This window comes from Panicum hallii, chromosome 3, assembly GCF_002211085.1.
Source record: "Panicum hallii strain FIL2 chromosome 3, PHallii_v3.1, whole genome shotgun sequence".
NCBI lineage: Eukaryota > Viridiplantae > Streptophyta > Magnoliopsida > Poales > Poaceae > Panicum > Panicum hallii.
Genome location: NC_038044.1, coordinates 54,112,855 through 54,140,226, shown reverse-complemented (window position 1 = coordinate 54,140,226; position 27,372 = coordinate 54,112,855). Strand labels below are relative to the sequence as shown.

Genomic DNA, 27,372 nt, shown 5'->3' with positions numbered 1-27,372 from the left:
GGTTAGTTGGACGACTAGACTTCTAATCGAGATAATCGCCTCGGTGGGCATTATCGGTACTGGCAGACCGATAAGCGCGATTAATCATGACTAATCACGATTAGTCGGATGACTTAAAAACATTGGTTCCATACTGTGACATTCAGGTACTTAGGAGATAGGCATGCTAAATTCTAGTATATGTTGTGCTTGTTAGAATGAAGTGTGTGTTGCTCTGACAAAAGCTTTTAAAACCTAAATGCAAGCTAAAGGGTACTTTTGTAATTATGGAAAAATTAGGGTTCTTTTACTAAATGTGTTTGAAGGTAGGGTAATTTCAAATTGTATGAAGGTTAGTTTTGTAAAGGCAAGAATTTACTTTTAAATCACTATAAGAAGTAGAATCACTATAAGGTTTCATTTGGAATGTGAATTTTAAATAGGTTTTATGTCAAATTTGATAGTTTGTCGGATTTTGAAATAGTTTCAAAACCCTAACTCTTTTGAAGCTGGCCCTTAAAGAAAAGTTGTAGATCTTTTTAAACTCTACACTTTTGCTTTTGGGCATATTTTCTTTTGGGCTATGGTTTGAAAGAAAATTTTACTTTACAGTGCACCCCTTGCTCTTTTGCAAAATTACGGAGAAGTCATCATCGTCTCCCTCTCTCCCCTCCCTCTCTGTTTCTCTCTGCTGCTCTGCTCCACCACCCGCCGCCCCTCGCCGGCGAGCTCCCGCGCTGCCAGCTGCCCCTCGCCGCTCTAACCCCACCACCTGGCCCTCCAGCTCACCCGCCCGCCGCTCGCCTGAACCCTGCTGACTTTTCCCCGCCCCGCCACATCGTGCCGCCGTCACTCGAAGCCGCCACATCACATCGCCGGTCGCCAGCAGCTGCTCCGGCTCGCCCGTGCCCCTTCTTGGTTCCGCAGCACGTCCAGGAGCCCTCCTCGACTACTTTTACCCTCTCGCGCGGCCGCATTTCGCTTCCTCGGCTTCTTCTCCACTCAGCACCGCCGCCAGACCTCCGCCGCACTCTCTGCTCGCCGCCGTTAGCCAACTCCACCACCCCACGTCCGCAACCCGGTATTTCCCTAGCACCGCCACATCCCACCGAAGCTTCACAACCAGCTCTTCTCGATCCTCTCGCCCTTACGCCACCCAGAATGCCGCGCCTGCGATCCTCTTCACCGTCGTCGTTCGGTGTCACCGTCGTCCCACCGCTCCGCCCCCTCTTGGCCCTCACCGAGCTCACCACCAGCACTACATCTACGTGTGGAAGCTTCCTAGCCATTTCTTCACCGCCTTCCTGCACTCCAGCCGTCGGAACGCCACTGCCGCCTCGGGACCTCACCGCGCTGGCTTGGTTCTCCGTCGAACCACCGTCTCCGCACCTTCCTTCTTCGATTCCGGCCACCCCCGAGCCCGCCGTGAGCTCCTGAACCTTTCCCGCACTTCCCCTTCGCCACCTGTGATCCTCCTCGCTGGAATTTGATCGCCGCCATTGTTGTCCCTCGGTTCAAACCGGCCAGGGACTCAATTGCGAGTAATCTTTTCTTTCTAGGGTCTACTCTGTAAAATATCAGTACCCCACCCTCCCCCTCAATTCAAATCAGCTAGCTTTGAAAATCGATAGAAATTTATTGAAAAATCCAAAAATTGTCAAACCAGTTCCGTTATACTCTAGGAGTATAGTTTACAACTTTTGTTACTAAAGTTTAGTTTGAAACTTAATGCTTTAAGTGTTATTTTAAAGTTTAACAAAAGGGAATCTTGTAGGTATTTCTTGTATGCTAGCTTTATTTCATGTGATTTTTGTATGCAACTTGTATATGATATGAGTGAACTTGTGTGCAAATTTCACCATCAATACTGCACTCTAATTTGAACTCTTTTAAATTTGTGCAAAGTAAGCTTGAAATGAAGTAAATTTATTCAAGCATGTTACTGATGCTTTCATGCTTAAATCTTTTTATCATGTGTTGTTCTGATGTTGAGTAATTCATAGTAAGTTTTATATAATTTATAGCACTGTTTAACTTAAGGTTTTTAATTTAAATTTGAAATTTGAATTTAATTCAAATAACTTAGTTTCAGCTTTCAAAAATTTATGAAAAGTTTATGGCAAGCTCATCTGATAGAGCTGAACACACTTATAAAAATTCAAAGCTAGAGCCTTTGTAAATTTCAAACTAAAAATAAAACTTGTTATCTTAAGCTTGAATTTGTTAATTTTTATACTACTACTCTGTTAGGTTTAAAAATATGAAAAATTAACATAAGTCCTGTATTAACTTTAGGTATGTGTAATTAAATTCCTAACCCCAGTAACTCCTATGCCTAAAGCTATAGAAATTATTTAGGATACTAGTAAAGTTAATAGGTTTAATTTATAATAAGTAAATTTGAATTCTTAGAATTCAAATCCTTGTTCTGTGATGTATTGAATGTAAGTTGTTGGATTGCAACTCTATCGTGAAGAAAGTTATTAACTTAATAATCACTTAATTCAAATCATTGCATATCATGTAGAATCGACGACGCTTGAAGACGGAACCTACGAGTTGGTCTCGGAACCCGAGCAGGGTATATGTGAAGACCAAGTGAACGTCGCTGAAGGTCTTACTGAAGCCCCGAACCAAGGTTTGGAAGATATTGACATTCCTGACCCTAGCCTCACCCAAGAAGTCAAGCCCCGGTGCATAACCCAGTTTTTCACATTATGCACTTATTATGTTATATATCTATATTGTGCATTAAGTTTTAGGAGTTGTAATGAAACCCTAGATGCATGAAACTTAGGAAACTATGTAATGTTTCTCAGTCTTTACCGAATACATGCTCTGCTAATAGGACCGGCAGAAGTCGATTTACTGTCACTCGCGCGATATAGGAGTGGAGTGTTTACTATTTTGCAATCACTATAAGGATCGCGGACGGGATTATATGCAGTACCATGATTTGGAATGGTACGCGTCTGTGTTAGTTTAAGTTTGATAAGGTCGCAGTGTGTGGTAGTGGTGGTCAAGTGTTTGAAAGTACTAACCACATACCGTAAATATGGTACGCGTTAAGCCTAATACCTGATTAGCCCGGCTAGTGGACTTACCTCACCACTCGAATTTTGGTCTTGTTGCAGACACGCTCCAACGTGCGGGAATACGTTCTGCATAGCAGACAGGAGTACGGTCATGCAGTCACGCTGTAGACGTACGTCCTACACATTGAATGTGCGTATGGTCCTGCAGTCACTTGTGGTGGCCCCGATCCACGTCCCGGAATAAGATGGGAACGGTTGCCCGGAAAGGAAAGTTTCCGAGCGTGTGAGTTAGGATCCCTTGCAAGGTTATGAAATTCGATTCAGAATCGTCCGTTTTCTCGTGGAGATTGAGACTACTTGATACTTCTGCCACATAGAGTAATAACACTAACAGTTAAGAAAATAATTTTGATGGATGCTTAATATCAACCTTGCTTGACTAGTACAGGTGCTTACTTAGAATGATTAAAAGAAAGTAAAATCTGAAAGTTAAAATATGAAAGTAAGGACATACTCTTTGTTGCTCTTCAGCAAAAAAAAACTAGAGCCGTTCAACCTATCATGGTCTAATTATGGGCTAAGTATACCCAAAGATCGGGTAAGCCTTGCTGAGTATTAGTATACTCAGCCTTGCTAGTAATATGATTTTCAAGTATGTCGTTCGTGACTCAAGAGGATAGTTTGACTTGGCCCAGCAATGTTCCTCTTGGCTGGACCGTGGAATGGGATCCATCCCCGGCCGGCAATGACCCTTCGATGTAACGCCATGCTTGGGGCTAAGTGTGGTGCCTACCTCTGCGACGTATGTATTTGCGTCGTTTCCGCTGCTAACTCTAAATATTGTCTGATAAACTTGAAGTTTTAAAAAATATTTGTATAAATTTGTATTAGTTAGGACGAAACAAAACCTCTGTGTAATAATATTTAATTATCCTGTGGTGTAAAAGTTGCGAGCTGTTGTAAGGCTGGACCTACGTCGATCCTGTGTAACCGTGGTTGAATCGGGCGGTAACCCGACAGACCAATGAGTTGTTCCGTTGAAGTGCATTGAGATCCTGTCGCCTGTGTAGCGATGGTCCACGCATTTGAATCAGAATAATTCAGACGGTTCTGCCATATACCTAGTTCTCACGAAGAAGGAAAAGATACGTGATGGTTGCAGTTATGTTGGTTGGTTCATTGTATTTTGGATAGGTCGAAAAAGGAAACTACTGTGTCCAAGATCATTGAGCACACGACCAATGATTCGCTGTCACAGCCTCACAAGTGACTGAGATTTGGGGTCATAGGTGGTGAATTTTCCATATAGACTTTTTTATATCAACGAAGTCACCAAATTTGCCTTCTTATGTAGCCATATGCCTAAGATTACCTTTGAGAGAAAAGACTGGCAAAACGCTGAAATAAATCCAAGAACCCGGCCCCTGACAAAAAACGGAAAAGGATGTTTGATCTGCTACCCTAAAAAAATGAAAAGTTGACAACAATACTCAGTTCATTATCTACCATATCACACTAAAAAAGTGCGATAAAGCAAAAACGTGTAAAGGCACTCTCACGAGAAAAGAATCTCTAGGCCCACCAGCTCTCCATTATTTGCTAGTACGACCCAATAAATATGTTAAAAGTGTCGAACACTGAACACATTGAACATTTCGGATGCTGCCATCCACGGAAAAGAGGAGGCCAATCAATCCACCTCAGAGAGCCAGTACAGGGACGACACCTACCAACCACGGCATGGAGAAGAGCAAGGTTCTTGTCGTGGGCGGCACGGGCTTCATCGGCCGTCGGCTCGTCGCGGCGAGCCTGGCGCAGGGCCACCCGACGTTCGTCCTGATGCGGCCGGAGATCGGCCTCGACGTCGACAAGCTCCAGACGCTGCTGTCCTTCAAGGCCAAGGGGGCGCGCCTGGTGGAGGCGTCGCTTGACGACCACGCGGGGCTCGTCGCCGCCGTGAGGCAGGTGGACGTGGTCGTGTCGGCCTTGTCCGGGTGGCACATCCGCAGCCAGCACAAGCTCGTCGAGGCGATCAAGGAGGCTGGGAACGTCAAGGTCAGTCACCGCCCCCCAGCTAAGAGCTGACCCCTATTGTTCAGTCGTCCTAACGTCATACGAACAGAGGAAATTAAAACTGATGATGGCCGTGGATGCAGCGTTTCCTACCGTCGGAATTCGGCACGGACCCGTCGAGGATGGGGCATGCTCTTGAACCAGGAAGAGCGCTTTTGGACGAGAAGATGGAGCTACGGAGGGCGATAGAGGCGGCGAGCATTCCCCACACCTACATTTCTGCCAATTGCTTTGCAGCCTACTTTTGTCCGAACCTCGCCCAAATCGGCACTCTTCTGCCTCCCAAAGATAAGGTTCGTGTATATGGAGATGGCAATGTCAAAGGAAATTCTTCCCATCTGTTTCTTCTGTTGGAATCTGGCATTGATTTCAACATTCACTGATGTTGGTCTAGTTGGGTTTTCTTGACTGTTGAAGAGCAGAGACCTCAGAACACATTTCAAGAAATGTTTATATATAGGGCAGTACTAGTGGTGTTTCTTTGATCCGTTTAAGTTGACCCACTTCTTAACAATATAGTCCTAATCTACCGTGCAGTAATATTTGTGGATGAAGATGATGCGGCAACTTATACAATCAAGTCCCTTGATGATCCTCGCACCTTGAATAAGACAATATACCTAAGACCACCGGAAAACATCCTCTCCCAGAATGACCTGATCGCGAAATAGGAAAAGCTCTCTGGAAATGTTCTTGAGAAAATCTTCATTCCTAATGATGAGTTCTTGTATTCAATGAAAGGTAAGAAACAAATATGTGTGTTTTGAGCCATTGCCAAGGATGAAGCATTTTGTGTGAAATGACAACAAAAATGGTAAAAGGGTCACATCGAAAGAATAATTGTTGAGAGAAAAAATTAAGGTATGTGTATTTTATTCCGGATTCAAAATAGTGTCGTCTAAAAGCATGTAAAATAACCCTCCAAAATATGCTAACCTAGTCTTGTTACAGCCACGAAATTGTACAGTACTACATAATGGTACAATAGTCCTGGTTGGGAAACCGGAGTAGTCCCAACCGGGACCGCCATTCCGAGATTAAAGGTCCAACCATCGGCCAGCCGGATCGCCAAAAAAATATGAAAAAAAGGACGTGAGCTCCCCCCAGCCAGGCGGCCGTCGCCATGAACACGCAGTAACTTGTTGTGTTCATGGCTCGGCCAGACAGGGGGATGAATCGTCTTTTTATGTGCGACTATTTAGTCCCGGTTTTGATCCACGAACCGTGACTAAATATCCCTTATTGTTTCTAGTTGGTGGCTCCAACCGAGACTAATTGTGCAGCAGACCTTTAGTCCCAAGGAGCCACTAACAGAGACTAACGAGTGACCTTTAGCCCCGGTTCGTAGCTCCAACCGGGACTAAAGGTCCCTCCCAACCCCCTCTCATCGCCTAGCCGTTGGACCTGGACCCAATCTTGGCTAGGACTAATGCCAAAGATGGATGTGTGGTTGTGTAGTAGTGGTATATTGATATCACTATAACTTTAACTTACAAGGTCAAGCTTGGTATATGTGTAGCACGACCACTACATCAACCTCGTATATGAAACTCTCATTTCATACTGTAAAAAGTTTACGTGTGTTTCTTTGATGTAAGCCTTGCATGAAATTCTCATTCATACCCCTTTTCTTCTTTCCTATTTTAATATACACTTTTTGTGTTTCTATTTACATGTTGATGCAGACATGGATTTTGGCGGTCAAATAGTAATGGGACGTTTCTACCATTTCTTCTATGAAGGTTGCCTGTCAAACTTTGACATTGGGGAGGACGGAGCTGAAGCTACTCTTCTGTACCCGGATGTTGCGTACACCGCATGGATGACTATATGAAAAGATAGCTGTAATTTGTAATGTTTTTAGTGACTTATCATATCAGAATCCATAGTCCATAGACACCGTGTCTGGAAATATAAGGTGTTACATATCCGCAGACTGGCACATACTACTCCGATTTGTAATCAAGCTCTCATAAAGAACACAGGGGATGTAGACATTTCAATCAATAATATTGTATCTAGTCCTCGTACTGCATTCCAAAAATTTAACCTACATTTGGCGCATAAATAGAAGTTCAGATTTGGACCTTGCCTCTGGAAATTGGTCCTGCATCATGCCCTGGTGCATACCACTACGAGGTGTAATCAGAAAGTTGCTGATGGAATTGCAATATGGGCTGTCGAACTATGGCCTTTTGCAGATATAGTACCGGAACGGAAACGTAGAACAAAACACTCATGAAGAACAGCATTGAACATAATTTTGAAGGATCACACAGGTTACATGCTCCAGGAGCTGGAGTAGTTTTGATTTCACCCCAGGACGACCAATTGCAATTTGCTATAGTACAATTGTTGTTTCATACAATTGATAATACTGCAAAATAGAAAAGTTTCTTAGATGCTATTAGGGGAGCATAATCCCTAGGATTCAGTCAATTGGTTGCAAAGGGTATTTGAACAAGATTTAAATCAACTCGCAAAAAAAAGAACAAGATGTAAATCAAGTAGCAAATAAGTAAAATACCTATGATTAGACTTGCAATAAGATGCGAATCATGGCATCATGTTTGATCAGATAATTTGGTCCCACCCATAGCTTCCATCTAGATAACAATGCAATACAGTTCATCGCATAAAAATGAACCCGGCCATTTGACAGAGAAAACAGAAGGGCGTTTGGTCGATTGTGTTACGCCTAGGGGTAGTAACGGACTATGGTTCTTAGTGCTCTCTTCACAATCCAACTTGGCCCTTATGTATATTTAGCTTAAAATTAAATAAGATTAGAGTAGCCCTTAGATTATCTCAATCGCAGTGACTTGGGGCGTCTATTCGTCACCGCTGCGATTGAAACTCATCGAATCGCAGCGCCCCTGCCCCGCCCTCCGGTCATTGTCCCGGCGGTGTCGCTGCATATAGTCCGCCTCCGCCACCCAACCCCACGCTAACCCGGCCACGTCGAACTCCCCTACCCCAAATCCGGCCTACCAGTTATCCCCCCGACCGCCCCCGACCGCCGGTGGCTGGCGACAGCCTCCACCATCAATGAGGAAGATGAACAAGAGCAAGATGGTGCGCTTCTACAACACCGCGCATCCCACCTGCATGCCCAATGAATAGAATGTCTTTGTGGACTAACCTATGTGTATGCATATATGATATCGTAATTTGGTGCATTGATCTTATGCCATCTTTATAGTTAATTTTTAAATTTTGAGATCATTTGTGCATGATAATATTTTTAGGACACTGCTAATTTGCACAAAAGGAGTAACTTGTTGTACTTCCTCAGTTCCAAATTACAATTCGTTTTGGCATTCCTAGATACATATATTTTGCTATGCACCTAGATAAATTACAATTATGTATCTAAAAAAGTCAAAATGAATTATAATTTGGGACAGATGAAGTAATAGATACTTATGTGTAACTTGGGTGAGGAAGGAAAATAGGAGCCGTGGAGCACGCAAAAGCAAATTTCTATATGTTAAAGCTCTGACGCTCTGCGGCCTGTCAGGTGGTCCACGTCTGCCAAATTGATTTGCTCCGTCCGATGCGCATCCCGCGGTGGTTGTTGCTTGCGGCCTCCAGGGACACGTCCTGCCATGGCACTGGATGGAAGGTTTTGGTGCCCGCTCGAGAGCCCGTGAGCCTGATATGTTGAGCGCATGCTGCTTCCTCCTCCTCCTCTCCCACTTCCGTTCTCCATTTCCATCCCCCTCGCTTCCTCTTGTCAATCACCTCCGCCGGCGTCCATGGTCAATCTCACGCCAGTAAGATATCAAGCTCACCATGGAGGTCGATGCGGCAACACAGGCGACCCCGTGCCCGCTGCCGGCACAAACGCTCGCTGCCGCCACCTCCGCCTACATCTTCTCGAGCACCTCCGCCGGTGGCACCCTCGCACTGGCGCTCATCTTGCTCCTGGCCGTGGCAGCTTCGGTGTCGGCCGTGGCATCCATTGATCTGCAGATGCCGGTGAGCAGCACGTCATCACCGGCATCCGTGATAGCGACCTCGATGACATTGAGGATGAGCCTTCCGACGTCCGCAGGAGCCGGCACACTGCAGGCTGCCGTGATGGAGTCTCCCGCTCGCCCTCCTCATTTAAGACTCCGGCCAGCCTCCCCAAACCCTAGCCCCTTTCATTTTTCCCCTTCTCCTTCATTGCCGCCGCCACTACCTCCTTCCCCGATGCCGGCCGCTCTCACATATACTGTATTTCCTTTTCTACCTCCTCTTTGCTTCGAGCATGTCTCTCTGCTCTGGACTACACAGTAGACAGCGACTGCCTCCATGTCCGTACATCAGCACCGCATTGTCGTAAGTGCATCCCCTGCAAAAAGATGTTCCACTTTGCATATCTACCCACCTTGCGGCCAGCCAGATGCTGCCCCATCACTCTGACCAGCAACTCGATCGCGAGCAGGAATTTGGGGGGGGGGGGAAGTTAAGGCTGTAATCGCTAAGCCTACAGTTTTTTTTCTAAGCATGCCTGCCTATGTATTGCATTGTGCTTGGAAGATCATCCAATCTATGTCTTTCCTTGATCAATTCCTTTGTTTTTTTCATCTGTGTATGAAATCTCATATTGCATCTCCATGTGAACTATATTAGTTGCATATCATGTGTTTGATGGAATGCCCATGTAACATGTGTCCAGAGCCTGTTGCTATTTTTTAAAAACTTGGATTTCATCTACAAAGTTAGCTGCAGGCCACTCCAGGAAACATGTCTAATCTTTACTTTAGTGTTGCAAGTCTGCACTTGAATTTTTTGGGAATTATTTATTTGCCTAAAATCATCTTCTACCTTCCTCCTTGCACCTTGATACTTCTGCCACATAGAGTAATAACAGTAATAGTTAAGGAAATAATTTTGATGGATGCTTAATATCTATCTTTCTTGACTAGTATAGGTGCTTACTTAGAATGATTAAAAGAAACTAGAATCTGAAAGCTAAAATGTGAAAATAAGGACATACTCTTTGTTGCTTTTCAGGAAAAGAGAACTAGAGCCATTCAACCTATCATGGTCTAGTTATGGGCTAAGTATACCCAAAGGTCGGGTAAGCCTTGCTGAGTATTAGTATACTCAGCCTTGCTAGTAATATGGTTTTCAGGTATGTCGTTCATGACTCAAGAGGATAGTCTAACTTGGCCCAGCAATGTTCCTCTTGGCTGGTCCGTGGAATGGAATCCGTCCCCGGCCGGCAATGACCCTTCGATGTAACGCCATGCTTGGGGCTAAGTGTGATGCCTACCTCTGTGACGTATGTAGTCGCCTTATTTCCACTGCTAACTCTAAATATTGTCTGATAAACTTGAAGTTTCAAAAAATACTTGTATAAATTTGTATTAGTTAGGACGAAACAAAACCTCTGTGTAATAATGTTTAATTATCCTGCGGTGTAAAAGTTGCGAGCTGTTGTAAGGCTGGACTCACCTTCGTGCAAGGTAAACCTACGTCGATCCTGTGTAACCGTGGTTGAATCGGGTGGTGACCTGACAGACAAATGAGTTGTTCCATTTGAAGTGCATTGAGATCCTGTCGCCTGTATAGCGATGGTCTGTGCACTTGAACAAGAATAATTCAGGCGGTTTTGCCACAGCTGGTATCAAAGCTGTAGGTTTACGCTTACAGATTGCAGCAGCTCTTAAAAATGCTTTCAGAATAAAAATTTGTTTAACAAAAGAGTTTACAAATTACGCCAGAGGAAGATAGTTCTTGGTTGGAGCAAGTGAAGGACCACAAAAGAGAAAGTGTTCTAGCCAAAGGTTCAAGAAGGCTGTGTGTTCCTTCTCTGTCACAGGCCCTTTTGTTTTCAGATGTTGGTTCAGATATGTGCCCCAGTTCGTGCACTCTGCTTTGGAATTTAGTTTGAAAGGAACTTCAGATAGTCTATAAGCAGAGGGACAGGTTGATGAGATGTCTAGACCAGTGATCATCATAATGTCTAGAAGGGTTGGAGTCATTGGACCATGTCCAAAGAGAAAACAATTTAAGGCATCAGACCAAAAGTAGCCGATGGTCTTCAGAAGGTTCTCATCCTTTTCGAGAGGGGAAAGAGATAGAGACAGAGCATCGGCTATCACTATAGATTCCCATGTAGGCTGGTAGGTGTTTGCCACTCTGTTATACCAAGTTATGCAGCCCTCGGGAGGATTCGGCCAAGCACGAAGGCTGTCGGACCAGGAGTCTAGATCTATGTTTTGGTTCACGAAGGGGATTCGATTAGCCTCGCAAGAAATTAGATCTATGGGCGTCTCGTCAGAACGGGGCCCAAGACAGAAAGAATTGGGGAAAGAAGGATGCGGTAAGAGGATATCGGAAGCCTGAAAAAACCCACGAAAGACAAAGTAATCGAAGAAGGGTCATTTAACAGCGCAAGGAATCTTATGATTACTGCATCAAATTAACAGAAGTCGGAGTTTTACCTTTTAGACCGAAGACATTCACGCCAGATTTCGAAGACTCCGCCATCGGAAACCTTGATGAAGTCGAGAACTCGGGGAACAGATCTAGGGTTGGCGGCGCAAGATTAAGCGCGTATTCTGAGGCTCAGGGGAGAATTTTGTGGCTAGGGTTTATGAGCAAAAGGGGTTTTGGAAAGTAATATGGATTTGGGGAATCTTCAGAGATCTATTTTGGAGAAGGACCTGGATTCAGGCGGAAAACAAAATGAATTGAAGAACCGGTTCGAATCCTGTGACACCCTAGGTGTTAAATATAGCAAGCCAATAGGAAGAATGTTTTGTATGTTTTGAATGGTCTGAAATGTGAGTAAAGTTGTGAAAATAAGGGTATTTATGTAATTTTACAAAAGTACAAGTCCTTTTATGCAAGTAGTTGAATTACAAAAGTAACTTTCAAAGTTACTAACGGCTAAAGTGTAATAATGCAAGTAATCATGACATTGCAGGAAAACTTGCAATTAAGTCCAAAATTATAAGAAATTTACCTTAATAAGGACAAAACTTTATTAAGTTTTAATTGAGTGCAAAGTTGTAAAATTAAGCATTGTACTTTAGGTTTTTGAACTTGAACCCTAAAGAAATGTTATAGGGTTTAAAAAATTCTACAACATCTATTTTGATCATTTTCTCATTAGGCTTTTGGATCAGTGGGAAATTTCAGTTTACACTGAGGTCCCTCGATTTTTCAGTTTTTGCAAAAGAGTCCCTCGGACCCCCTCCCCTCTTCTTCTTCCTCTGGCGCCCTGCTCTGCTCCTCTGCTTCCCTGCCGCCGGTTGTCAGCGCCGCTCACCGTCGCTCCGGCTCCTCCCCGGCGCCACCTCCTGCTCGGGCACACTCCACGCATCGGTCTCCCCCTTCCTCGGTCCTGCTTCCCTCCCCTGCTGGCCTTTCCCTCGCATGCCACGCCAACCCGAGCGCCGCCCGGCCGCCACCTCGCCGCTGCCATGTCTCGTGCCCGCGTCTGCTCTTCTTCCTTCCTCTGCTACTTCTCCGTTCAATTCAACCGCACCAATAGCTTCCTCTCCTCTTGTTGCAGCTTCTGGACCGGAGCATTGCCCCACTTCCTCGCCGGAACGCTCTCGCCGATGAGCTCCTCTCTGCCGACGCCTCGGCCGCCGTGGGAACCCCACCTCCGGTCATCCCCTCCCCTTCCGAGGACCCCCAGAAGGTGCGCCTTGAGCTCCTGATGCTCGCTGACCACTCCTTCTCCACCCCCCGCCGCCCCCCTCGCCAGAATTTGGCCGGCGATGTTCCTGCCCTTCTTCCCCGACGAGCCAAGGGCCTGATTGAAAGGATTTGAAAAGTTCCAAGGGTATCCCTGGAAAATTACAGAGCCCCCCAATTCAAAAGCTGTGAACTACAAAAATATGTAGAAAATTGCAGAAAATTCAGAAAAATATCAAACTAGTTGGGTTTGAATCCTTGTGTTAAATACTACAACTTTTATATTGTGATCATGAGATGAATATGTGTGTTTTGTACTGCAATTTAATTAGTAGCTAATGGTACTTTAATTAGATCTTTTGATCCATAGCAGTGCTGAGGCTCAAATTTGAAATATGAGATGTATGTGCCATAAGTAGAACTGTGTAAAATTTGGAAGCTCAGAGCAGCCCTCTAGTTAGGATGTTTAAATAACTTTGCTTGATGTCGCTACAACTTTCATAATTTAATTCTAGATGCATCTCTTCATGTTTATGGCTGAAAATTTTACCTTAGCTTTGTTTCAGCATGAATAATTCAAGATAAAAGTTTGAGAGTCAGAATAATAGTGTAACTTCAGTAATGAATTTAAGCTTAGATTCAAAGGAAATTCATGAACAATAGCTCTAGTTCATGAAAAATTATGAGAACATTTTGAGGTGTTGCTCTTGAGTAGTGTGAGATTTCCACAAATTTTCAACCTATGATCAGGTGTAGAACAACCAGAATAAGTTGAACTTGGTATGATAATGCTATATTCCTAACTTAGGGTTTATTTAATTAGTCAAAGTAAGTCCATAATTAAATAATGACCTAGGGTTATTAAAGATAATGAGCTAGTCAAATAAATAAAGTTGTTAAATGTAATTAGTTTAATTATTTAAGATAACCAAACATACTATCTAATACAGTTAGTTTAAATGTTTAGGGTAAACAACTATGTTACTTAATGTAACTAGGTAATTTAGTTTATACTCGATAAATGACTGCCCAGTAGAAGAGTGAATGATATGTTTGATGAGTGAACTATGTTTTCGTTGGATTGCAACTTTATTGTGAAATAGAATAAAAGTCTATGCATCTTCTAAACTGCATCGTTTACATCACATGTAGACTCAACGCTTCTCGCCAACGGAGATTATCAGATCCTCCCGGAGCCTGAAGTGAAAATTTCTGAAGCCCCCGAGAACATCGTCGGAGATTTAACTGAAGCCCCGAACCCAAGTTCGGAAGAATTTATTAACGTTTCTGACCCCAGCCCCGCCAGTGAAGGCAAGCCCCGGTCATAAACCCACTACATTATAACAATGCAGTTCATATATATATTTATTTATGTTTACTTGTGCATTTAAGTTCCTAGGAGTTATAATGAAACCCTAGTTGCACATTATTAGGTACCTATGTATTGAATAGAATCTGAGTCTGACTAGTGCTATGCTAATAGGACCGGTAGAAATCGAGTGATTTCCTGTCACTCGCGCGATATAGGAATTGGTTGCTTACAATCCTGCAATCACTATAAGGATGACGGACGGGGTTACGTGCAGTATCATGGAAAGGAATGATACCCCGTCTATGTTAATGAATTTGGTTAAGGTCGCAGTGTGTGGTAGTGGCGGTTAAGCATTTGAAAGTACTAGCCACATGCCGTGAAATATGGTAAGCGGTAAGCCTAGTAACCAATCGGCCCGAGAAGTGGACTCGTCCCCCACCACTCGACTTCTATTGTTTATTTACATGCACCGACGTGTGGGAATACGTTCTGCAGAGCAGACAGGAATACGATCATACAGTCGCGCTGTAGACGTATGTCCTGCACATTGGATGTGCGTATGGTGCTGCAGTCGCTTGTGGTGGCATTGTTCCGCGACTCGGAATGAAAGGCAAACGGTTGCTTCGGAACGACCTGCTGGTGTTCCAAGCGTGTGAGTTAGGTTTACCTTGCAAGGGTTGAAATTCGATTCAGAATCGTCCGTTTCTCGCGGAGATTGAGACTGCTTAATACTTCTACCACATAGAGTAACAAGCGCCATCTTATGATGAGTAATACTGAGGTATGTTTTAAAAAGACTCTACCCTGCTTGAGTAGTTATAGGTGTTTACCTAGAATGGTTAAAGGAACTAGAACCTGAAAGCTAAAATATGAAATTAAGGACCTACTTTTTGTTGCTTTTTAGCTGAGACAAAACCTAACACCCCATTAAAGCCTTCATGGTCTAGTTATGGGCTAAGTATACCTAATTCCGGGTAAGCCTTGCTGAGTATTAGAATACTCAGCCTTACGATATGACTTTATTTCAGGTAATGTCTCTGAAGACCCTACTCTTACCATGCCATGGCCCTATGCTCTTCCTGATGGTTGGTCCGTAGAATGGGACCCGTCCCCGGCCAACACTGATCATACCGAGTGATGTCATGCCAAGGCTTAGTATGATGTCCGCACTGGCAACATGTATAGTTGTCGTATTTTAAAATTCTGCTGCCGTGAACTTGAAACTTTAAAACTAGTTTGTAATAATTTCTATCAGTTTGGAAATTATGCTACTTTTGGAAACTCTTGTAATATATATGCTTGTGATGTAAAATATGATGGCATTGTATCTCTGGACTCGCCTTCATGCGAGGTACCTTGTTTGATCCTGCTTTCGGTGGTTTGTCGGGACGTTACCCGATAGGCCAAGGGGTTACACCGTTTGAAGTACGATTGGAGCCCTTGAGAGAGGACTTGTGTACTTGAGCTGGTATAATTCAGGTTGGTTCTGCCACAGCTGATATCAGAGCTAACAAGTATACACCGGAGATATGATTGACCTTAAAAGTGTTTTTAGTATAAAATTTGATCAACAGAGTATTTTACAAAACTACGTTGCCGTTAAGGATTGTGCTTAGTGCGTAAAGCCCTAGGGTAATGTTTAATATGGGAATTAGAGGTGGCTATAAGTATATGTATATAACTCTGACTTCCAGCACTACTTTTCTGTTAAACCTTAAATTTATGGACAATCAACTTTACATTCTGTAACAACGCCTTCGACGATGAGGTAAGAAGGCAAGGATCCTCAGCTAACTGCGGAGTTAGCCTTCCCGTCGGTGATGCGAACCGAATGCTGTGTCTCAAGCAGTGGCCTACTTGAGATGCTACCAATGTACCAACTTCAGTTGACTATATTGGGAGTATATGGTTAGGCGCAGGGTATGAACAGCAATACCCCCGCATTTTGTGGTATTCCGTGAATACGTTATTTCGATAACGTATGTTAACATCGTCTGTATGGCGGTAATTGTACAGATGCTGTTTCTATAGTGAACAGTAATGTTTGAGGACGCTTTCATGGGTGCTGGCATGAAAGGTTCATATATATTATGGTTTATTGCAGGTACGCTAACCACGGTTAAATTGGCTAAGACGAATAAGAATTTTCGACTAGCTATTATAGGGAGAGACGAACATATTGTGCCACCATAACTAATCACGTAAGTCCAAACATATTTGGCAATTATTTTGAGTTGTGAGGACGCATCGCATGTGCATGCATATTCCTTGATTTGATTGAATGAGTGGCATGGTTTGTTGTTTTAAGGATGTCTAGAGTGTTGTTAATCACTAGTACGGCTTTGAAATGGTTTCACTGACAGCCTTAGGGTTTAATCTTTCCGCCTTTATCATTTCATCCTCAAGATCTATAACAGCCCTCAGATTTTCAGACTTTGCTATTATTAGAATAGGTTCTATTGTTTCTTTTGCCTTGTGAGTTTTTAGCCGGATAGCTGCATTTCAGTTATTCCATAAGTCTAACTCACATTTTTCCGCAGTCTTCTCAAGGTGTATGTTGAAAACTTGTAATCTCACCATTTGAATCCTTGTTTCAGATGGCCGAGCTTCCAAGGTTCTTTTGGGATTCCGCAGGACACGCTCATACCAATGCTTTGCATTGGGAGGGTTTTCCTCGTCTTTTGTGGGAGTCCCTTCAGATGTTTGGCTATACCGAGCCTCCACCTTTTGATGGAATAGAGTATGATGAAGAAGGTGTTCCTCGGTGGAGAGTGAAGATGACTATTCCTCCACATCCTACTTTATCTCTGTGGCAGCCCATTGAAGTTAATGTAGTCGGTCATAGCCTCGCCGATACCTTTGAAGCGGCAGCTATGGAAGCTATCCACGTCTTTTGCAATCAGCATCCTGAGGAAGTTGCAGGACATCCCATCGGCTTATTTCCTGCAATGGATTCTCGTGACCTAGAATGGACTTTCAGGGTGACATACTGTGATCACTTACTGGGAACTCTGGCCGGAGAGACTCTACGCACTGCAGTCAGATTTATGAATGCACAGACCCGCTACCAGACACTTCAGCAGCATGGTATATATCGACTGACCAGCATAGCCCAAGGGTATCGAACTCAGATTGGCCGGCAGAATATGCAGATTGAGGAATTCCAAGCCACTATCACTGCCAAGGAAGAGATTATTACCCAGCGGGAAGAAACCATTCAGCATCGAGAGGATCAGATTGTTGAGAGCGATGCTCTCATTGTCCAGCACGACACTGTCATTGACTTTCTCCAGGAGCAAGTTCATGAGCTCAACCTTAATCTTGGCCAAGCTATTGAGCATATCAACATGCTTCATGAGCAACCAGTGCATCCTGATGTTGATGAGTTTGAGAGTGAAGAAGAAGAAGAAGAACCTGAAGAAATTGAAGGAGTCTCCGAGATCGACTCTGAGCATGGAGATCCTGTTCTTAGTCCCCATCATTCCTCTTCAGGCAGTCAGTCATTCGTGGGCAACATTGATGACTTCTAGTCTCGTTTAGGTTGACGACATCCTAGGTGTATATAGTGTAACATAGTGTGACATAGGAGTGAGTAGTTAAATGACCTGTGAGCCACTTGTTGTAGTATATGTGGCAAACCTGTGTATGGTTTGGTTTGTAGTAGGAAACAACGTGATGTAAGATGGAATAAGTTTTAGTTGGTAATGTAAATCTGAGTTGCTGTTTGGATGGTTGAGTTACCACTTTGTGAATTGGATTTATTACCCGGCATTGTGTCAGTATATGTTATTTTGGTACCGTATGATTTCTGAAAATGGAAGCAAGTATTGGTAGATGCTAATGGACAACTTCTATATTTCAGATGGTTGGCGCTACGCGCGGAACCCCGGAGGGATTCAGACCAAAGGGCTCCAAAGTGCTTCAAACGGTATAATCCCTTGGCCTGTCGGGTAACGTCCCGATAAACCACCGATACACAGGATCAAATAAGGTTACCTCACACGAAGGTGAGTCCAGAGATACAGTCACCATCATATTTTACATCACAGGGAATTACATTACAAGAGTTTCCAAAAGTAGTATGAAGTTTCATGTTTAGAGAAAACATTACAAACTGTTAAAGTTAAGGTTCTTAGCAGCGGAAAACATACGCGACGATTCACAATACATCGTCAAGACGGATGTCATGCTAAGCCCGGGCACGAAATCACTTGATATCACCAATGTTGGCCGGGGACGGATCCCATTCCACGGACCAACCATCTGGAAGAGCACAGGGCCAAGGCAAGGGAAGAGTAGGGTCTTCAAAGACTTTACCTGAAAAACATAAAACTAGCAAGGCTGAGTATACTAATACTCAGCAAGGCTTACCCGTTCATGGTATACATAGCCATGTAACTAGACTTATGAAGGCTTTTAGCTTTGGGTAGAGTTTTCAGCTGAAAAGCAACGAAGAGTAGATCCTTAATGTCAACTTTTAGCTTTCAAGTTCTATGTGATTATCCATTCTAGATAAGCACCTATAGCTACTCAAGCAAGGTAGAGCTCTTTACATCAACCATCAGCATTACTCATCATATAGTTGCTCTTGTTACTCTGTGTGATAAAGGGATCAAGCAATCTCAATCTTCGTGAGAAGCGGATGATTCTGAATCGAATTTAACCTTGCAAGGTAAACCTAACACACATGCTTGGAACACCAAAGGGTCGTTCCGAAGCAACCGTTTGCCTTTCATTCCGACTCGTGGACAGGTCCACCACAAGCGACTGCAGGACCATACGCACTACCAAAGTGCAGGGCATACGTCTGTAGCGCGACTACAAAACCCGTATTCCTGGTTGCCCTTGCAACACGTATTCCCACACGTCGAACTAAGTAACCAGAAGAAGCAAGACGAGTGGTGGGAGGTATGTCCACTCCTCGGGCCGATTGGTTACTAGGCTTGCCGCTTACCCAAAACTCACGGCATGTGGTTAGTACTTTCAAACGCTTAACCCTGATCGGCACACACTGCAACCTTAACCAATTTATCAACACAGACGGGGTATCATTCCTTTCCATGATACTGCACATAACCCCGTCCGTCATCCTTATAGTGATAACAGGAATGTAAATATTACAACTCCTATATCGCGCGAATGACAGGAAATCACCCGACTTGTACCAGTCCTATTAGCATAGCAGTTAGTCGGACTCAAGTTCTTGTGTTCAGTACATCGGTTCCTGGAATTATGCAACTAGGGTTCCAAGCAATTCCTAAGAACTTAATGCATAGAATTACATAAATAGATATAGATTGCAGTGTAATTAAAATAGTGGGTTATGTCCGGGGCTTGCCTTTACTGGTGGGGCTGAAGTCAGAAATGTCAATATCTTCCGAACTTTGGTTTGGGGCTTCAGTTAATCCCTTGGTGACGTTCACTTGGTCTTCAGAAACATCCTCTGCAGACTCCTGGGAGTTCTTGTAGGTACCGGTTGTGGAAGTAGTCGTATCTACATGCAATGCAACATTTCATTCAAAGTGTGCACATAAAACTACCTTACTTCACAATACAGTTGCAATCCAGCACTCATATAACACACTATTCACATAACAACCAAAAAGATCTGAAACTAAACTGAGATAGAGCTTTAGGTGGACAACTAATTAGAATCGGCTACTCGTTGAAGATTACAACAGAGCCGATTGGAAACAACAGAGGTTTAGTCGATTGAAAGGTGCATCGGTTTCCTAATTGATCGATGAAAGCATCGATTACTTTAGCAGAGGGGTGATTCCTAAAGCAGTTGTGTCTTAACTGAGATGTGCTTAAGTGTTATCCTAGGTAACTAGGTGTGGTTGTATCGGCTCGATTACGTCAACACAACAATTGAGTGACGTATAACCGATGGGGTTATGTCCTACAGATGTGCCGCCGATTGGTGTGTGGATAAGGGTATGTGATCGATAGATATATAGCCAATCTCTCAGTCGATAAATCGGCTGATAGAAGTGTGTGGATAAGGATGGGAAAACTAAGGATTGATCGGCCATATTAGATTGATATGAAAGACAACTAGAATCGGCTTGGATCGGCCGATAGAAAGAATCTTAAGGTCGTGCGTGCAACTCCGATACATCGACTATGTGTAGTCAATGTAGGACAGAATAACAGAATTGTATCGGTAGTAGCCGATACTAGAAAGATAACAATCGTATCAGCTAACCAGCCGATGGTAGAAGCATATCGAAAGAATTGCATCGGCTGACAGTCGTTACACAAAAACATCATAGGCTCAAAGGAAACGGATGCTTAGCGGCTGAGCTGATAGCCGACGCTGAAGTATAGCTGCAGAGATATATTAGCTAAGCAGCAAATGCACATGAATTAACAAGGATTCTTATATGAATGTGCCTTAAGGAAACTGCAATCAAAACAAGGATAAAGTCTTGATGGCAGGGACATGAGCACTCGTGGGAAAAGATTAACTAAACATCACACATCTCTACTTAAGACATACATTCTATGATTTACCTTTCAGTTATAACACATGCATATAACATAAGGTACAAGTAAAGCATTCATTCCCTAATATTTAACCTAGATCACAAATCAAAGACTTTCACTCAAGATCACAACATAAAACTTGTAGATTTTGACCTAGGTTTCGAACAAAACTGATTTTGTATTTTTATGAACTTCTTACAAAAATCTATGAAATGTAGAAGTTCACTTATTTGAAATAAAGAAGGTTCTGGAAAATTTACAGAGAACACCCTAGAACTTTCTAAATTAAAGCAATTAAGTCCCTAGTCGGGAAAAACAGAGAACAGGAAGATAACGACGATATTCCGGCAAAGGGATCGCCGGTATTAGGAAGATTCGATGAGTCAGGGCAAACCTCGGGGTAGCCTTTGTAGTGAAGAAGAATGGGTGGAAAGTGAATTCCCGTGGCGAACAGGATTGGCGATGAGAAGAGCTCGACGGTGATGAGGTTCCGTGGGTGATGAAGAAGCTTGCCAGGGAGTTGTAGTGGGTAAAGAATAGCCGGAGGGATATTCCTCACGGTGACCCGTGGTGACGATAGTCGGCTTTGCCACGGTGACGATGTTTCAGCGAAGGGATCCGAAGAGGCTCAATAAGAGGGTTCACGAGCTTCCTCGAGGTGTTGTGGTCTTGCTCGGACGATTGATGAGGAATATGAGTTGTTGGACATCGTGGACTCCTGGGACGAGACGATAGAGCCGGATTGGTTCGCTATGCCAACTCCTCCGCGAACCTCAAGGTTCTCCTGTTCACGGGCTAAGCCTCCTCTGATCACGCGCGTGTGCTGCATAAACACGGTCGGCACACCCGCGTAGCCTCTTGCAGGATCGCCGCGCTCGGTCGCATCTCCTGCGCACTGCCCGTGTACTACTCTCACACCACTGGCTCTTAACCTGCTTGCGCGTGGTCTATTGCCTTGCACATGCACACGCCTGCGGAATCGAGTCGAGCCGGCCACCGCTAGAACACTTCCACTCGCACTCGCGAACGCGCCGGTTCAATTCCGCTCAGACCTCCGGGTCCTGTAACTCTGCCGCCGGTCTTGCGCTGCGCGTCAAAACCGCGCTGCGTTGCTCCTGTCCTGACCGCCTTGCCGCTGTGCAGTTGCTCCTTCCGAGCTCGCCGCGCTATAATTGTCGCCTTCGCTTCGTCGCTTCTCCTTCCGGCTCGCCTTGCCATAACCGCTCCTCCGCCTTCGCGAGGACCATGGTTTGCCTGTATTAGGGCCGTGCCTTCCGCTACCTTCTCCTCGACGGCTTCCGATGTTCCCCACGCGCGACTCTACTGCCCCCTGGGTGGGTCTGCCCCGAATCGTCGCGCTGCAGCACCTCCCGCACCGCGTGCGATCTTCCTGTACATCAATTCGGTCGCGGCCTGAGCTCGTCCAGCGGAGATACCGCTATGCGTTGCACGCCGTCGTCCTGCACGTAGTCATCGTGCGCAGCAATTTCTCCTCCTCCTATTACCGAACCTGCGCTCGCCCCGGTCTTGCCGCATCGCTTCTGCGCACGCCCGAACCGCATGCGTTCTTGGCCCGCTCTACGTCTGCTGCGGCCGCCCGCGCCAAGCCATCACCAGGTACTCCACACGCGGGGCCTTGCTGTCCTCGTGCTAGCCCACACCACACTGCAGTGCCAGAGCTTCATCTGCATAGCCCGCTCTGCTCTGCACTTGCTGCGCCTGCGCCAGCTCCCTACGCCCAGTGCCCGCTCGCCCAGCGCGCTCCTGCGCCACCCGCGTCACCTGCCGCTGCACGCCACCAGTGCCAGCCGTTCGCCCGTGCGCCTCCACGAGCCGTCCTCGCTCCGCTTTGGCGCCGCATCAACCCAGCGCCTTGGCTCTGCTCCGCTCACCGTCAGCCGCGCCGAGCCTGAGCCGCACCGCTCCAGCTGTCGCCCGAGCCACGCCAGCGCCCGCGCGCCTGCGTGCCTGCCACGCGCCTGCGCCACGCGTCCGCGCGCTCCGCCCGAGCGTTTGCGCCGGGCCCGAGCCGCCGCCAACTCGCGCCTGCCCCTGCGGCCGCCGCTCGGGGCCGCCCACCGCGGCTATGCCCCCACGCGCCAGCGCCCGGCTGACGCGCGCCGCTCTGCCGCCGCCTAAAGTCAGCCCTGCCTGCTGCGGCATGGAGGAGAGAGAGGGAGGGGGAAGAACCGGGGTGGAGACCAGAGAGAGGGGATGGCGTCGGCAGAGGATAAGGAAGCACCAGGGAGAAGAAAAACAGAGGAGAAGGGGAAAAGAGATTTCCCAAGGACTTATGCGTAAATTCAGAAAATTGCAGGGACCTTTCTGTAAAGCATAAATTTCACATCAATCTAAAACCCGAATGTAGAAATGCCCAAAACGAAAGTTGGAGAGTTTTTCAAACTCTACAACATTGCTTTAGGGCCAAGTTCAAAAACTCAAAACTTATATCTTTACATGTTAAATTTTGAATAAAAGTTGGATTTGCATTACTTTTGTCCTAAAGAATAAAATTTTATAACATTTAGGACCTAAATGCAAGAATTTATGACACGTCATGATGACGGGATAGACACGTCATAATGATTGGATAAACATGTCATAATGACTTGCACCTTTTACACTTTAGTCCTAAGTAATTTTGAAAAGTTACTTTTGTAAATCAAATACTTGCATAAAAGGACTTGTACTTTTATAAAATTACATAAATACCCTTGTTTTCACAACTTTACCCAAAATTTTTACACACTTCAACACATACATTCCAAATGAAACTTTTGGATAAATATACATGTTTTTTTACAAGGAATAAAATAAGAAAAACATGTTCACAAAACCACCTTTCACTTATTTTGAAATTACCCTAATCCAAATACATTTTGCAAAAACAACCCTAGGTTTTTCTGTAATTATAAAAATACCCTTTTTACTCGCACTTTAAATTTTCAAAAACTTCACATAAACATTCACAAGCTCTACACTAACATTCACATACTTCACACTAACAAAATATATGTCTAGCACTACAAGTACATGAACTGTCACAGCATTATTCTCCGCCCCATGTTCTGAAGCAAACAAGACTCTCTTCGCAGCCCAACGGCTCCGTGGTACTGCTCGCATTTGGTGGGACAACTACTATGCCATGCAATCGGATAGACATGTTGTCACCTGGGAAGAATTCAAGGCCACCTTTAGGGCGCACCATATCCCGGAAAGACTCATTGAGCGAAAGCTCAATGAATTTTTGGCACTTGCCCAATGAAATCATACTGTACTTCAATACACACAGGCTTTTAATCACCTGTGCTAGTACGCGGGCTATCATGCTGACACGGACGCGAAGAAAAGAGATCGATTCCGTCGCGGACTGAACACCAAGCTAAAGGAACGCCTGAACCTGGTTACGGCTGACAACTTCAATGAATTGGTCAACATGGCCATTACCCAATAAGATTGTATTTCAGCTCATCATGCTGAGAAAAGGCAGAAAGTATCGCCTGGACCCTCGAAATTACACCTTCAAAGTATCGGTTGATCCAGAACCCAGTTCCCCAAGCTCCGCCCAGAAATGTTCCAGCAGGCAGGTGGGTAGCTAGGCCTCCTCAGCAGCCCCAATTCAACAGGCCACCGGTGCCTCAACCTCTGCAGCAGCAACGACCATTCGACCCAAGACCAAATCCTCCGTAGGTTAATCAAGGGAATAACATCAATCGATGTTTCAACTGTGGTAGTCCGATGCATTTTGTTAAAGACTGCCCCCAACCAAGGAAAACATTCCTCGGACAAGCCTCCAACTCCAACTGCAGGAACAAAGGCAAGAGGCAGGATATGCAAGTCTGTCAAGGAAGAATTTCCGGAAGGTGCACCAGTGATGATGGGTACATTTACTCTACACCATCACCCTACTATTATACTTTTTGATTCTGGTGCAACCTATAGTTTTATCAGTACAAGATTTGGGACCAAAATAGGTTTGGACTTCTACCCCACTAATGGAACTTATATGATAACAACCCCTAGAGGTAGAATTGCATCAAATCAAATTTGTAGAGCTGTACCAATCCAGTTGGGTAACACTCTAATAAGAATAGCTTTAATTTCATTAAACCTAGAAGGAATGGATATTCTCCTAGGTATGGATTGGATGACCAGAAATCGGGTATCTCTGGATATCTTTTCTCGAGTAGTTGAGATAGATTCTCCGGAATATGGACATACCATTCTTCATCTTCCACAGCAGGAATATATCAGCTCTTGTGTGTATGCTATAGAAGGGATCAAGTTAGAGGACATCCCTGTTGTATGTGAGTACCCAGATGTTTTTCCGGATGAATTGCCCGGAATGCCTCCAGATAGAGATGTTGAGTTTGTTATGGAGTTACAAACTAGCACAGCTCCCATTTCCTAGAGACCCTATCGTATGCCACCCAATGAGCTGGCAGAGTTAAAACTTCAACTTCAGGAACTCCTTGATAAGGGTTATATTCATCCAAGTGCTTCACCTTGGGGATGCCCTGCTCTGTTTGTTAAGAAAAAGGATCATAGTCTTAGACTATGTGTTGATTATCGTCCCCTCAATGCGGTTACTATTAAGAATAAGTACCCTCTTCCCCGCATTGATATCCTGTTTGATCAGTTAGCTGGAGCCAAGATATTCTTCAAAATTGACCTTCGCTCTGGGTATCATCAGATAAAGATTAGGCCGAGTGATATTCCAAAAACAGCTTTGTCTACCAGATATGGACTCTATGAATATCTGGTTATGTCCTTTGGTCTTACCAATGCACCGGCATATTTTGTGTATCTCATGAACTCTATCTTCATGCCGGAACTCGATAAATTCGTCGTGGTTTTTATCAACGATATTCTGATCCATTCTAAAAATCTTGAAGATCATGCTAAACATCTTCACATTGTTCTTCAGCATTTGCGAGATCACCATCTGTATGCCAAATTCTCTAAATGTGAATTCTGGCTTGTTACCGTCAAATTTTTGGGTCTACCATTTCAATGGACGGTATATCTGTTGATCCGAGTAAAGTACAGGAAGTGATGGATTGGAAGGCCCCTTCTTCGGTCCATCAGATCCGTAGTTTTCTTGGTCTTGCTGGCTACTTCCGTCGTTTTATTCCAGATTTCTCCCGGATAGCCAAGCCCATGATAGAACTATTGAAGAAAGGAGTTAAATTCTCCTGCAATAAGAAATGTGAAGAAGCTTTCCACACTTTAAGAGCACATCTTACCACTGCTCCAGTTTTGGCTCAGCCAGACACATCCAGACCTTTTGATGTCTATTGTGATGCATCAAGCATCGGACTTGGGTGTGTACTTATGCAGGATAACCGCATGATTGCATATGCCTCTAGAGCACTTCGAACACATGAGCAGAACTATCCTACTCATGATCTTGAGCTTACAGCCGTTATACATGCCCTTATACATGCCCTTATACATGCCCTTAAACTTTGGTGGGGGATGAGTCCACTTCCCGGGCCGATTGGTTACTAGGCTTACAACTTACCATATTTCACGGCATGTGGCTAGTACTTTCAAACGCTTAACCACCACTACCACACACTGTGACCTTAACCAAATTCATCAACATAGACGGGGTATCATTTCTTTCCATGATACTGCACGTAACCCCGTCCGTCATCCTTATAGTGATTGCAGGATTGTAAGCAACCAATTCCTATATCGCGCGAGTGACAGAAAATCACTCGACTTCTACCAGTCCTATTAGCATAGCACTAGTCGGACTCAGATTCTATTCAATACATAGGTACCTAACAATGTGCAACTAGGGTTTCATTATAACTCCTAGGAACTTAAATGCACAAGTAAACATAAATAAATATATATATATGAACTTCATTGTTATAATGTAGTAGGTTTATGACCGGGGCTTGCCTTCATTGGCGGTGCTGGGGTCAGAAACTTTAATAAATTCTTCCGAACTCGGGTTCGAGGCTTCAGTTAAATCTCCGACGATGTTCTCGGGGACTTCAGAAATTTTCACTTTAGGCTCCGGGAGGATCTGATAATCTCCGTCGGCGAGAAGCGTTGAGTCTACATGTGATGTAAACGATGCAGTTTAGAAGATGCATAGACTTTTATTCTATTTCACAATAAAGTTGCAATCTAACGAAAATATAGTTTACTCATCAAACATATCATTCACTCTTCTACTGGGCAGTCATTTATCGAGTATAAACTAAACTACCTAGTTACATTAAGTAACATAGTTGTTTACCCTAAACATTTAAACTAACTGTATTAGATAGTATGTTTGGTTATCTTAAACAATTAAACTAATTACATTTAACAACTTTATTTCTTTAACTAGCTAATTATCTTTAATAACCCTAGGTCATTATTTAATTATGGACTTACTTTGACTAATTAAATAAACCCTAAGTTAGGAATATAGCATTATCATACCAAGTTCAACTTATTCTGGTTGTTCTACACCTGATCATAGGATGAAAATTTGTGGAAATGTCACACTACTCAAGAGCAACACCTCAAAATGTTCTCATAATTTTTCATGAACTAGAGCTATTGTTCATGAATTTCCTTTGAATCTAAGCTTAAATTCATTACTGAAGTTACACTAGGATTCTGACTCTCAAACTTTTATCTTGGATTATTGATGCTGAAACAAAGCTAAGGTAAAATTTTCAGCCATAAACATGAAGAGATGCATCTAGAATTAAATTATGAAACTTGTAGCAACATCAAGCAAAGTTATTTAAATATCCTAACTAGAGGGCTGCTCTGAGCTTCCAAATTTTACACAGTTCTACTTATGGCACATACATCTCATCACTACCGGAA

At 44.2% G+C, this 27,372-nt stretch overlaps 1 pseudogene; it reads left to right on the top strand.

The window, feature by feature from the left end:
* The first annotated feature begins 4,676 nt into the window (after positions 1-4,676).
* LOC112886244 lies at positions 4,677-7,131 on the top strand (annotated as a pseudogene).
* The last annotated feature ends 20,241 nt before the right edge of the window (positions 7,132-27,372 follow it).